Source organism: Cryptomeria japonica, chromosome 2 (assembly GCF_030272615.1).
Source record: "Cryptomeria japonica chromosome 2, Sugi_1.0, whole genome shotgun sequence".
Classification (NCBI taxonomy): domain Eukaryota; kingdom Viridiplantae; phylum Streptophyta; class Pinopsida; order Cupressales; family Cupressaceae; genus Cryptomeria; species Cryptomeria japonica.
In genome coordinates this window covers 308,334,617-308,345,945 of record NC_081406.1, presented here as the reverse complement: position 1 = coordinate 308,345,945, position 11,329 = coordinate 308,334,617, and the positions used below count along the sequence as shown (strand labels likewise).

At 33.2% G+C, this 11,329-nt stretch overlaps 1 long non-coding RNA gene across 2 annotated transcripts; it reads left to right on the top strand.

The window, feature by feature from the left end:
- Positions 1–842: 842 nt before the first annotated feature.
- Positions 843–8,276, top strand: LOC131873732 (uncharacterized). 2 transcript variants are annotated; one of them, XR_009371636.1, is made up of 4 exons: positions 843–1,183; positions 1,987–2,031; positions 3,269–3,663; positions 7,617–8,276. It is a non-coding gene; the product is annotated as an uncharacterized LOC131873732 (long non-coding RNA). The 2 variants fall into 2 exon arrangements; XR_009371637.1 differs by lacking the exon at positions 843–1,183 and adding an exon at positions 1,798–1,856.
- Positions 8,277–11,329: the final 3,053 nt, after the last annotated feature.

Sequence of the window (11,329 nt, the reverse complement as noted above, 5' to 3'; positions counted from 1 at the left end):
CCATTTTCTATTTTTCTCTCATATTTAGTTGTTTGGGTTATTAATTCTTGATTTCCTTGGTTTACTAATCTTTAATTCCTTAAAATCTATACATGCAATCAATTATAAGGGCATATCTTAGATCCATGGGATCGATACACATATTTTCTAGATTGGTGCAAACTTAAGAACATAAAGCATGCCAAAATTATCATTTTTTGAAGAATGCAGCAAATTGATTCTATTAGATAACATTGCCTTTAGATAATAAGTTATCAACACCTTTCCTTTTCAATTGATTTTGTAATACCAATTTTTTTTTCTAAATTATCAAGACTAACTATCATTAATTTAATCCAAATTATTTTATGTTGTATACAACTTATTTGATTGACCTATATTACATTTAAAATTGATTTCTAATTTATTTAATTAGCTTATTAGATATAACAATTCTAATCTAAAAAACACATCATAATAAAATCTTTATTCATATAAACAGTAGATGAATAACTTCAGACAAAAAATTTAAGTAGAAAATATGCTCTTTATTTTTTGGGGGGGGGGGAGGGGGGGGGGGGTTCATCCATTTGAGGAGCGGCATGACTGTTAAAAGAAAATCATAACTGTTATACAAAAAAGTATAACCGTTAGCTGTTATGAATGTTAGAAAAAAGCATGATCGTTGTAATGACTGTTTAAAAAAAAATGACCATTAGCTATTATGTCTTTTAAAAAAAAGCATTATGACTGTTAAAAAAAACATGACCGTTCTTAAAAAAAGTTTTCTCTCTCTTATAAATGGTGATTTTGAGCGGGGCATTCCTCATTACTTCCTCTTCTGTCAATATTTTTGTTGTGTTTTCTTCTTTTTGTCTCAGTTTTTTTTTTGTCAATGTCTTCTATTGGAGTTTTGTGTTTGTTTAATTTTTCTTGTACAACATGCATGCTAGTGTTATCTGTCCATGTTGTTCCTCCATGATCTGTGTTGTCTTTTGGCAGGAAGTGTGGCAATTCCTGAATTGCCTGTGTCTTGTGCAGAGCAAGTTGATTCCATCACCAATCTCCACTTCGTCTTTCCTCCCTCAGCAATCGCATCACAAGTTTGAATGAAACAGCCAGCAGGGAGGGAGGGAGAGAATGTCAGAAGGGAGGGAGGCTCATCTGGTTGAAATTGAAGGCTCTGCGCTTAATCTCCATTCATGTATGTGTATCTGCTATTTTTTCTTCCCACTGACTAGTCATTCTTTATATCAAAAATTTTGTTTTCTCTTAGTCTTATATTCTAATTGCCTGCTTTTATCTTTATCCCATATTCTAAATGAATTGAAATTGAGTAATTAAAATTGAGTAATTACTTGTCATGGTCTATGAGCTTCTCATCGTTTATGGGCACAAATAAAAGATTGGGCGTAGCTTTTCAAATGCTACTCCCTCTTTCTAATTCACATTACGTCTCTCGTGGTGATTGCAATTGCAACATTTGTCAAACCAGAAGCATTTAGGTTAGGTATTCTAATCGCGGTTTAATGTCTACAGTCATCAATGATCTCTCAATTTACATTACAAATGGAGGTTCACTGTGTCTTATCAGATAGTTACTTTCCAAACACAAAATATCCTGCATCTTCTTGTGTCATTGTAATTTATCCCTCAATTGTTGTTTTATATTCCTGGAAAATGCTCGTGACTTGCCAACTACTGGTAAGTTTTTCTACAAGGTGTTGATGGTTTAATAGTGCTTATGACATCTTTCATAAATTTGACCAGAAAAATGTTGTTTTCCTTATCATGCAGAATGTTGTTTTTCTTATCATGCAGTGATGTCTGAACACAACCATTAAGTACTTAGTAGTAAGTTTTGTCATATGATTCAGGTGATGACTTTTAGCCTTCTATTGATTTTATTATGTTATTCTAAGAAAACTTTTAGTTTGTCTTTAATTTTTTATCAATGTGCAAAATGGAGTTTTTAGTCACACTTGTTGCTAATTAATTTTTAAACAGCTTGGAGCAGCATAATTTCTAGAGAAGCCAATATCAGAGGATAAGGTATGTGAAATCTTTTTTCTCATGTTTTTTTTTCAATGTATTATTTTATCTCTAGTTCTTAACATTCCGATTTATGCTTTATAAGAGGAAGAGTTCAAATTTGAATATTTCCTGTAGTTTTGTTTTTTTTGTATGTGTACTTTGCACAATTTTATCATGATTTTTTGAAAGTTTTAATAGTACCTTTCCCAACTACTAAAAATTTGAACATAGAGTCAACCATTTATCAATCATAACATCTATAAACATGTTTTTATAAAGAGATTTAATTTATGCAGGCATTTAGTACACAAGAAAATGTTCTTTCCATGTCTCTAAAACCTGCTAAAACAAATATTGCATTGTTGCTAATTAATTTGTAAACAGTTTGGAGCAGCAGAGTTTCTGAAGCTAGAATATTTTTTCCAGTTTTATTTTCTGTACGTGTACTTTGCACAATTTAAAAAATTTGATAGTATCCTTCCCAACTACTATAAGGGCAACTATTTATCAATCACAAAATCTATGAAGCTTATAAAGGAAACTTGTTTTTATAAGGAGATTTATGCAAGCATTTTGTTCTTTCCAAGTCTCTGAAACCAGTTAAAACAATTATTGTATCGATGCTTCATTTGGGGCATGGAGTGGCTCAAGTTGAGAGTGAAAAACATGTAGGCAGAAACTCTAATCAGAGGATAGATGATGCCAGCGCTTCATATGAAACAATGGCTCACATGTCACTTCCCACAATCCCTGTACATGGATCTTCTGATGAGGATCTTCAAGACAAATGACAATAGGATAAGTGAAACTAAATGTTTCAGCCATCATAGAGTGGTCATGGCCCATGGCCTCGGATGCCCATTGTTATTGCAGTCAATGCAGAGCAGATTTTAATTTTGCCTGCACTTGGTTTTCATCCCCAGTTCCTTTCTTCTGCCTTGCGTTCCTTTTCCCAATTCAAATTCTCCTTCCACAAATAAATTGTTGTATTGATGTTTTAGGTTGTAACTGGAAAACATGCACTTGCATCCTTTAGTTATGTTTCCAGATACTTAAGTGGTAATTACCATCCTCAAGGATTCCTTATTAGTTCCTGCTCCGCATGGAACTATTGGCGATGGTTCTAGTTAAAAAGTTAGTAATCATATGCTTGAACAGCCAATAGCGTGGCTGAATCTGTGTTATGTGAAGGCTATGCTAAGTTTTATTTATGTTTGGCGGCGATATGTGATCGGGTTTTAACTATTGCCTGCAGGGCTATAACGTTGGCATGCTGTAGATGGCGGAGGCGGAGGCATTGCACACCCCAATGCAAGAGAACGCCCGGATACAGAGGAAGGTGACAAAACCAATAGACCTCAGTTAGCGTTTGGAAGAGCCAGACAAACAAGATGACAGAATGCACCATTTACGAAGACAAGGCCACCAAAACAGGGCTTGCAAAGTTCAAATTTGGGGATTGGCAAAGTGTACAGGTTAAAAAAAACAGTTGGCAAAAATCACCCTATTTGTTTGCATGCTTTGTACAATTGGAGAGCCTGGGAAGACTACAGGGTATGGTTTTGAGTGACAGCGGTAATAAAAAAGAGGAGGGATAAAAAAAATTACATTTGCAGGATTTGCGGGCACATCAGCGAGAGGTTCTGTCTTGTGAGTACTTTTCCCCCTCCATCTCAATTCTGTACGTGGGCTAGGGTTTACACCAGCTTATTGTTGTTTTTTTGTTTTATATAGTTGCATATTTCATATTGATAATCAAATCTTTGCTTTGCCTAACATTTTCACCAAATCTGGTTGTTCCCTAATAGCATGACCCCATGCTAGGAGTAGTTGCTTCTATTTTCAAGCTAAAAGTGATCACATGCATGTTTCATTAAACCCTAGATGAATATTTTGATTCTTCTTCTAGAAAGTAGGAGATGCAACTAATTAAGATAAACAAGTTTCATTACCGAAAAAACAAAAAAAGCTGAAATCATGCATCTTTGCTCCATTCTTTTCTTCACATTTTTTAATCTAAATTTTACCTCTAGGTTTTCCTTCTACAGTATATGGATCCTTTATTAATTAGTAACATGCCATAATTTTTTGAAGGTATCATACAGCCATCACATCAACCTACTCAACTTCTGCTACCCTTTCCACATATCCCTAATAAGTTTTCCAAACGAAAAAATCGTCTTCTCAAAAAGGGTTTCAGCAACTGGAATCCTCCAAATTACAAGACAACACTTAGAAGAGTTATCGATGACCATCTAATCTTATTAATTCACAAGTCCATTTGAATTTGATGAGCTGTCCAACAGTTCAAAAATCGCCTTGGAGGTATCAAAATTAAATAAAAATGATGTTGTACATAATGGCATCAAAGCCAACAGGAGGATTACACATAATTTGAAAAGTTCTACAGCTAAATTTAAGCTGCTAGCTCTTGCTTACCAGCAACAAATGAATATGCAAAAACTCATCCAACCACCAAATACCGATACCCAAAGGGCAATGATTCTTTGTTTTATATAGGAAACTCATTAATAGTGTACATTCATGAATTTTAGTAGCGTTACTTCATCTCCCACAGCCCCAAATTCAGTAATGGTGAGACTGTGAGGCCGAGAATATGCAGCTCTCCAAACTGGACAACCATCCTATTGCTGTAGGTGTAAACCAGAAGTTCTTGATTTCCAATTTCTTTTTTGTAAGCCATCTCTGATTACCTGCCCAACTGGGCTGATGCAAAAGAGGACCAACAACACCAAAAATCCCTACAAAACACAAGATTTCAATTCACAAACACAAAAGTTAAGTACCAAGTTATGGCTGATTTTTATACTTTAAAGCATCTAACAATTGTATGGTAGTCAATTCATTTGTAATATTGAAAGTGAACCTTTTGTGCAAAATTAATCAAAGCTGTAGCTGTGAAACATTTGCATTTTCTAGATTTAAAATAAAGTTAAATCCAGGTCAACATGACTTCATGTATACCTCTGACAAACTAACTTTTACATATAATAACTCAGTAATTTCAATTACCGCTTACCCGTTCAGGCAAAAACTAATCAAAGCTGTAGCTGTGGAAAATTTACATTTTCCAGATTTTAAAAAGTTAAATACACCAACATGACTTCATGTATACCTCTGACAAACTCATTTCTACATATAATAACTCAGTAAAGACCATTCTAAATTCTTAAAAATATTAAGTATATAATAATAGTATGACCATCACTCTTAACTCCGAAAATACACAAACCACAAGTGTCAAGAACCTACGGATTCAAGAACAACAAACGAAATCAGTAAACATATCTACTGAGTTTGATAAATCAGCTATGATGCATATAATCAGCTACAATTACGTCGCTCAAATTTACATAACAAAACATGAAAGCATATCATTGTAAGGAATGGATGGGATTGAATCTCCTCTTGTCATAAAACTCTATTCAAGGTGTTAAATGATCAATTTTGTAAACATATAAAAAATATCCAACACCCATTATTCAAATGATTGTATCAAAAGAAAAAATATTCAAAGCATGATTATCTAATTACATACAGAGACACCATAATGTCTGCTTGAAAACTAGACTATGGAAATGGAACTGATAATTGAGTTGTGAAAGTCCTCCAACTTCAAAGGAAAACTTGTTTAACAGTTTAAAGGACAACAGAAAAGGGTATACAGAGAAACATAGACTATATTCTTAGGGAAAATCCAACCCTCCTCTAAAAGGAAAACAGATTAACAGAGATTTCCTCTTCAAAAAAAATGGATGGCGTTTGTGTTATAAAAAAACCTAAAACATACAATTTGTGGGGAAAAAAATTATTCTCTATCTTTTTGTATTTAATCTTTTAGGATAAAGAAAAATCAACCTAGATCTGTGACCATAATACAAGAGTAACTGCATGAAATGAGCATTAATAACCTGGCATTCAAATTCTAATACTTGATGAACAAGAAAAATGTATAAAAGACCTTATCACTGTTTTGACAGTGATAGAACAGTCACAAAGCATAAAGAAGAAGGATATCATTAATTTGCAACATACACCATTTGTGCTCAGGTTCAAAGCCAAGGCAGATGTAAGATGAGTACAGGGGCATGACTGTTTATAGGTCAGAAATAGTAAGACAGAGAAAGACAGTTAGCTAATAATAGCCATCCCAGATTTCTACAAGTCAAATAGCATCTTCACATCTTGAATTGGCAAAAGTAAAGTCATATTTGACTATCACAACTAAGAGAATTCTCAGATTAGTCATTCTTATTGAAGACAACAAATACATAAGGGTTGTTTAAGAGAAAAGTAAAAAACCCTAGATTACTCAAGGATAGTGTCAAGATCAAATTACAAAGCTGAGCAGATTACTTCAACCAGACAGTAGCGAGAAAATAGATAGCAGCTTTGCCCATTATGAAAAGCTACAACATTCAAGCTTAGAGTAGACAGTGGGCAATAAAGCAACATTTGGTAATTTAGGTTCAAGAAATCACAAAGCTTGTAAATGAAATGAAGTTAATAAGGTTCAAAACTGTACCATTCATGTTGGGACAGTTAAATCAATGGTATAGCAGCAAATCATTGTTAAAGCCAAGGCAGCCCATTAGAAGTGCCATAATGATGCAAGGAATTCCACTATGTAATGTCCCCTATAAGAACAAGTATAAAAATGGAGTTGTCTGAATAATCACAGAAAGATAAATCAGAAAACAAAAGAGGGCTTACCTGAAATTATATGTATATATAGTTTTACCATAGAAAACAATAGTTTATATTACTTATGTGTGCAACAAATAGTTACTGATGTTTAGTTCTATTAAATGGTGACATTGATTTATGTAATTGTTTAAATTAGAGAAATAAAATATGACCAGGACCGCTCGATCGTCACATACCCTTCTGAGCCCTATGGCGTGGGTCTTGTCCCCTGGTGCATACTTTGTTCCTTAGTTTATCATTATTTTGACCTAGAGAGACAGTAGATGGCAGAGGTGGTTTATTCTTGCCAGACCCAAGCCCAGGAGAAGTCAGCTGATAAAAACTCAGTAGCTTCCTTGGGTGGGCCATATTACCCCTCTATAGATCCACTAATCTCCCTGCGGTTGTCATTCATAACAGTTAACGTTTATTATTAATATTATGACTAGAAAGAAGTTTTTTAATGTTATCAAAGAAGTTTTTTAATGTTATCAAGGGAAGTCTGTTTATTCTGTGTATTAATTTAACTCCCCTAAATTTCTATGTTCATTCTATGAATTATCAAATGTTATTCAACATTTACAGAGCCTCAGCGAGCGACTTGTATCAGTCACGTTCTATAACATTATAGTTAATATATATGCCGAGAAAGGAGCCTTGTTCACAAAGTTATCGTATTGTATTGATTTGAATTAAGCGATTCTCATCATTATATTGATCTAATTAAATGTAGTTCATATCATTATTGTATTTTGATCAATAACAGTTACAACATTAATGTATTTTATTAGAATGAAAATATGCAGTTTACAGAATTAGTGTTTAAGCTTAGAAACCGATCCTCCTATCATTCTGTGTATGTGTACATACCTGAAATCGTCCCTCTTGCTGTGTAGAATCTGAGTGCTCGAGTTTCCTCTTATTCTTCCTATCGTCTGCTTACCCTCCTCTGGGATGCCAAGAGCGGTCCCTAAATATTATGGGGTAGTCGGCCATACAGACGCAACTTCTGAGAAGGGGCGCTGCTGACGAGACTCGTGCCTCTCCATTACTCCTCATCGTCTGGAGTACACGACTGCAAGAGCCATCGCATAGTCAAGTTTTAGAAAATATTTGTTAATATTAATGTTTGTTTTTAATATTACTAGCACAACATAGTTAGTGTAGTCATGATCACAGATCCATCACAATCAAAAGGTGAAGGAAATCATGACATCAATATCCATGAAAGGTTCTTGGATATAAGAGCAGTCAATAAGAGATTATGACAATCTTCATCATACAGAGTAGTCACAGAATTATTTAAGTGTAGAAATGTAAAAGAATTATACAGCATGGGTTTAAGCAAGATGCTGATCATTGCAGTAATTCTCATTTTACTTTTCAAATGGGAATAATCAACCCACCTTCGCAGGACTGGGCAGGAACTAAGCTGCCCTGCAGCCCTTGTTCCTATAGGGAAGAAATGTAAACATATTTTATTTTGTACATCAACAAGGGGGTGGAGTGTGGTTTGTGCGTCAATTAGGGGGTGAGATGCTCTTTATGACAGTGACACAGAGACAAGTGATTTTAGAGTTGCATTTACCGATAAAAAAACAAAACAAAACAAATATATTGATTTTTTATTTTGTTTTGGTAATAGAGCAAAGTTTGTATAGACTATCATTTTGTATATTTGAGTACTAGAGGCAGATTTATGGTCAGATTTTTGGTTCTATTTTAAAGTTTTGATGCATCTTTAAAGATTCTATAATAATCCGTAAGTATTTATTTATTGAGTCTTTTTATGCCAGTTTTATTTTAATGATAGTATATCTAATTGTTTTATATTTTATTGATAGGAAAATCGATCTAAATTTAAACCGTGGTTGATGTTGAGTGTTTGACATTGCAAGATTAAATACAAAATTTTAGAAAAAATGTTTCAAATATTGAATGGGTTACTAAATGTAATATTTAATATCTAAAATTGAATAAAATGTTACATTTTTTAATCAATGAGATAACATCTATAGTGCCTTTGTGCTATTATTTTTTAGTTTGTAGTGATTTTATTATTTTATTTTATTATCTATAATGAATTGACATTTGTGCTGCAATTTAATTATGAAGCACCATAATATTCTTTAATTATAACAAAGTTTGATAATATTGTCATAATTAGTGTTGTGTTTTTAGCAAGTTGTAATTTAAATATGTTTGATTAGTGTTTTATTTTGGAATTCATTTATCATTTGTGTGAAATGTGTGCTTAAATTTTGATTTAGTTATTGTTTATTGAAGCTTGGGTTTGAATTTTGGTAGTGACTTTTGACACTGTGTTTGCTTAACACCTAATTAATTTGCATGCTTGAACTTCGACACTTTGTTTACATTTAAATGAAGTGCATTTTGAGATTTGTCATTTAGTTTGTGTACGTGTTTGAATTTAGCATAGGTTAGGCCTTTACTTTGTGTACATTTATTGTTAGAACTTTGGCATCCCTTTATATTGTTTGTTTGCATAGCCTTTTTTTTGTTTGTTTATATGAAGTTTTTGTTTGAGCTTTAGCATTCACTTTTTGAAGTGTGTTTATGTTATTTTACCATTCACTATCAAGAGTCTATCTTTGGCATTCACTTTGTGTGCATATTTGGTAGTGCGTTTGAAAAGTGTGTTTAAAGTTATTTTACCATAAGATTTATAAAATTTAGTATTTATTATGTATATGTGTGAACTGTGTCTTTGAACAAATTATGTGTGAAATGTGTTTGAACTTCACATTCACTCTATGTAAAGACTATATTGAACTTTTGCATTCATGTTTTAGACTTTGGCATTTACTATATATATGTGTGGATTGTGTGTTGAACAAACCATATGTCATTTAACTTTGACAACCACTTTTTTTGTATTGTACTTTAGTATGCGTTTACATGCTTGAACTTTCAAATTCTCTTTGTGTGAATAGTACCAACTTTGACATTCACCTATGTTGCATGTTTGCACTATAGTGTGCAGTGCATGTGAACTTTGGCATTCACTTTGTGTGTGTTCATGCTTTGTATTTAAACTTGAGTGTTTACTTTGTGTGTGGTTTGAAGTAACTTTTGTGGAACATTTTTAAATTAGGCATGTGTTCATTTTTGTGCAACTCCAAACGTGAAGTGAACACTTTGGGTATGTTTAAAATTAAGCATTTACTTAGTATATGTATAAATTATGTGTCTAGACAAACTTTGTTGCATGTTTGAACTATAGTATAGAATGCATGTGAATTTTGGCATTCACTTTGTGTGTGTTCATACTTTGATGTATTTGAACTTGAGTATTAACTTTGACATTCACTTGTGTTGTATGTTTGAACTATAGTATGAAATGCATGTGAACTTTGGCATTCACTTTGTGTGTGTTCATACTTTGATTTATGTTACATTAGATTTTCTTGGTCAAACCTCCTTGGGTATCTAGCTGATTTGTTGCAACTTTTGAGGTCCTTAAATTTCTCCAAAATGATGGCTTTAGGAATGTAGCATCGTTAATTGTACACCTTTATTACTGTATGCAATTTCACACTCTCCCCACACTCATTTTATTATTCCCATTCCTCTATGTATTATAGGACCTTTATTGCAATTAATTAATATTTAATTCAATATTATGATTCTTATTTCACTTTATTACATCATCAAAGTATTATTAGGATAAAGTTGGTCACACCCCTTGGTCCCACACTTTTTCCCTCTAATTTGAAGAGGATAATTTGGTGGTCCTACCCTATTCAAATCTAGCTCTGCGTGAAAATACACCAAATATAAGTTGACCTAAAGGTGATTTTAATTGTGAAATCCCTATATAAGGCATCCTCCTCAATTCATTTCAACAATCTAGAACAACTCATCTCATACTAGCATTATCATTCAATTCAAGAGTAATTCTTCTTCCTCAAGAGCAAATCTGATTCAAGGAGCAACAAACTACATCAATACATCTTCATATTATGTTTCAATCATGATTTCATGATAGATTTTTTGTGATTTATCATGTAATTGTATCAACACATGAAACACTTATCCTAAGAGCATTGCATCACCTATTGAAGGTACAATCTTCTACATTCAAGCATTTCAATTCCTAATCTAGCCTTGCATTTAGAAGACAATATTTCCAATTCAATTCAAGTACAATTTATATTTCAATTAGGGTTAATTTTAAACCCACGGTTTGACCTGGGCAAACTGCAACACCATTTTCTCCTCTTGTGTGTTGTTAATGTAGCTAATGGAGCTAGGAAGATTAGAAAGTGACTAGGGTCTAGAAGCGAAGTACATGGCCTAATTTCATTAGGAAGTACTTGGACTAGGCCACTTGGGGTGACATGGTTCTAGACAAAGGCGTTCTATGCACTATGGTCCTCCCAAAATAGGTCCAAATTGGATTAGGGGCATTCACAATTTCTTCAAAGACCAAGTTTCAGTCTCGTGTTCAGATTTTTAACCGTTTGGATAGGAATGTATCCCACACACCGTCATTACACCAATTTCAGCTCAATTACTAGGAAAAGGTACAATTTTGGATTTTTTTTTCATTCCTATGCATGTTCTAAAGTTTTTATTTCAGTATTAG